The following is a 3913-nucleotide window of genomic DNA, read 5'->3' on the forward strand; positions in this document are numbered from 1 at the left end:
ACTTCTGAGCTCAAGCAATACACCTGCCTCAGGCTGCCAGAGTGCTAGGGTTATAGGTGTGAGCCCCTGAGTCTGGCCCCTCAAACTTTTCTTTAAACTAGAAACAGCTTAGAGCCCAGCAAGGTGTGAGATTAGAGTTGAGGTACTTAAATACATCAGGGTAACACTTTGACTAAGAATCTCCAGGGGTCCTCAAACTGCGGCCTGTGGGCCACATAAGGCGGTGTGATTGTATTTGTTCCTGTTTTGTTTTTTTACTTCAAAATAAGATATGTGCAGTGTGCATAGGAATTTGTTCATAGTTTATTTTATTTATTTATTTATTTATTTATTTATTTATTTTGTAGAGACAGAGTCTCACCTTATCGCCCTCGGTAGAGTGCCGTGGTGTCACATAGCTCACAGCAACCTCCAAATCCCTGGGCTTAGGCAATTCTCTTGCCTCAGCCTCCCAAGTAGCTGGAACTACAGGCGCCTGCCACAACGCCCGGCTATTTTTTTTTGTTGCAGTTTGGCCGGGGCTGGGTTTGAACCCGCCACCCTCGGCATATGGGGCTGGCCCCCTACCTGCTAAGCCACAGGCGCCGCCCCATAGTTTATTTTTTTAAACTATAGTCCGGCCCTCCAACGGTCTGAGGGACAGTGAACTGGCCCCCTGTTTAAAAGTTTGAGGACCCCTGACAATAATGATTCAATTCACAGATGGGAGAAATATTGCCTGTGTCAACTGCGTTTCTTGGAGGAGGAGAAAGGGAAAAAAAGTGACTTGAGAATTCTTAACAATCCACTCTCGCATGTGTTTGTCTTCTGTAGTTGAAAAAAAAAATCCAATCCAAAACATTCAGTTAAAACAGTTCCAAGCTGGTAGTTCCTTCAATTTCCAGAAGGAAAAACAAGTTTTCACTAGCCAAACACATTTAAGCCTATGTGTATTGGGTGAATAGTGTCTCCTTAAAATTCATGTCTACCCATAACTATCAGAATGTGACCTTATTTTGTAATAGGGTCTTTTCAGATGTAACTAAGTAAGGATCTCACGATGAAATCATCCTGGATTTAGCGTGGGCCCTCAGGACTGATATCCTTATCTTTATAAGCAGAGCAGAGGACACAGGGAGGCACACTTAAATGGAAGAAGGCCTCAAGAAGATGGGTGCAGAGACTGGAGTCGTGCTGCAAACCAAAGAATGCCAGGAGCCACCAGAAGCTGGAAGAGGCAAGAGTGGCTTTGGCTTTGACCCTAGAGCCTTCAGAGGAAGCATTGACCCTACTGCCGCTTTGATTTCAGACTTTTTGACTCCTGCACTGTGAAAGGACACAAATCTGTTGTTTAAACCATTCAGTTTGTGGTAATTTACCAAGGCAGCCCTAGGAAAGTAATACATTATGTTTCAAGGAATTTTAACATATAAAATTAAAAAATTTGATTTCCTAATCCCAAACCATAAAATACACAAGGAAAAAAGCCATGATAAGCAAGAGTGAGTGTGAAAAACAAACTACAGAGAACAGCCCTCAGATAGTACAGGCCTTGGAAGGCCAGTAGTTCCTTACAACTATGAGGTCTGGGCCCAGTGGCTCACACTTATAATCCCAGCACTTTGGGAGACAGAGGTGGGAGGATTGCTTGAATTTAGGAGTTCAAGGCTGCAGTGACCTATGATGGTTCCACTGTCATCAGCCTCGGTGACAGAGCAAGACACCCTCTGAAAACTGAAAGCTATACTGTAGGTGCAAGACACTATCCAATATCCAAAGGGACAGGGAAGATTTTCATTTTAAATTTAAAAATGTGTAACTTTTTTTTTTTTTTAAGAGACAAAGTCTTACTTTGTCACCCTCGGTAGAGTGCTGTGGCATCACAGCTCACAGCAACCTCCAGCTCTTGGGTTTAGGCAATTCTCTTGCCTCAGGCTCCCGAGTAGCTGGGACTACAGGTGCTTACCACAACGCCCGGCTATTTTTTTGGCTGGGGCCGGATCGAACCCACCACCCTTGGTATATGTGGCCAGCACCCTACTCACTGAGCCACAGTCCCTGCCCCCAAATGTATAACTTTTATGGTTGCAGCCATCATTGTTGTTTGACGGGCCTGGGCTGGATTCGAACCTGCCAGCTCTGGTGTATGTGGCCTGCGCCTCAGCCGCTCAAGCTACCGGCGCCAAGCCTTACTTTTAAAAATACAAAATATGTGATAATTAAAACTAGAAACAATTTGTAGGTTAAATAATACATAAAAAATAGCTGAGGAGAAAACTAGAAAAGATTAGAGATAGATATAAGGAAGTTAATGAAGTCGTAAAATTAAGAGGTATAGAAATATTAAAAATAAAGACGTTAAAGACAAAGACGATAGAGGGGCAAGATTTAATAAACCTAGAAGTTCCAGAGTAAAAACCAGAGGACAACGGAGCAATATTAAGAATGAAATGGGACAGCACCTGTGGCTCAAAGGAGTAGGGCGCCAGCCCCACATGCCAGAGGTGGCGGGTTCAAACCCAACCAAGGCCAAAAAAAAAGAATGAAATGGCTGGGCGGCCCTGTGGCCCAGTGGGTAGGGCGCCGGCCCCATATACTGAGGGTGGCAGATTCGAACCTGGCCCCGGCCAAACTGCAACAACAACAAAAATAGCCAGGCATTGTGGCGGGTACCTGTAGTCCCAGCTACTTGGGAGGCTGAGACAAGAGAGTCACCTAAGCCCAAGAGCTGGAGGTTGCTGTGAGCTGGAATGCCATGGCACTCTACCGAGGGCAACATAGTGTGACTGTCTCAAAAAAGAAAAAAAAAAATAGAAAAAGAAAAAGTATAAAGAGGTCCAAACACTGCTACATAAATCAAAAGAAAGCATTGCCTACAAGTATTTAAAAAAAATTACAGAACATGAAGGAAAAAAAAACCCTTAAATTAACAAGGAGAAATGTCTGCATACCTACAAGGGATTAAAAAGCAGCTTTCTCACCAGGTTAAAACATAAACATAAGACAGTGGACTAAAATCTTCAATGTGCAAGGAAATGGACTTCTATTACCTAAACTTCTATGCCCTGGCAAACTATCATTCAATTTACAGGGGATAAAGGTAACAAATGCCATATAGATTCTAGGACTGAGGATGGGTTGAGGCTGCAAGACTTTTTTTTCAAGCAAGAGATTTCACACATTTATTACCAAACCAGCTAATAAGTGCAGAGCACATAAACAAAGAGAAAAATCATTTTCCCAATGACATGTGGCTGACTGTCTAACTGATGACATTTTCAGCTTGATATGGTAAGATGATAGTGACCTTGACACAGCATAATTATGTGTGCCATCTCATGTGCAATCCCTTATAGACCCGGCTTGGTTTTTGTCTCCTCTTTGAGTTGGACCTGATTTTATCACCAGTTTTCATTCAAATCCACTGTGGAATGGAACGATTTTGCTTTTGCTTCTTGGTTAGAAACCGATTGATTTTGAAAGTATTGTGAGATGACATGGAGAGAAACAGAGTTAATCACACACACTATAAGGGTGGAGAAGTGGGGTGGGGCGAGGCTGGAAGACTTTTGAAGCATGTGATAGGGAAAGCCTAGGTTTTCTTTAACTATTGGTAGAAATGTGGATGTTAAAGATGCTGCAGATTGGGCGGCGCCTGTGGCTCATTGAGTAGGGCGCCGGCCCCATATACCGAGGGTGGTGGGTTCAAACCCAGCCCCGGCCAAACTGCAACAACAACAACAAAAAAAAGATGCTGCAGATAATGGCCCAGAAGGCAGTGAGGGGCGTGGTAGAGAAAGTGGATGTCATCAGAGATGATAGTTAAATTATTGTAAACAGAATGTCAGTAGAAGTAATCACAAAGATTTCTTTCTTTTTTTGAGTCGGAGTCTCACTTTGTTGCTCTCAGTAGAGTGCTGTAGCATCACAGCTC

This window comes from Nycticebus coucang, chromosome 8, assembly GCF_027406575.1.
Source record: "Nycticebus coucang isolate mNycCou1 chromosome 8, mNycCou1.pri, whole genome shotgun sequence".
Lineage (NCBI taxonomy): Eukaryota > Metazoa > Chordata > Mammalia > Primates > Lorisidae > Nycticebus > Nycticebus coucang.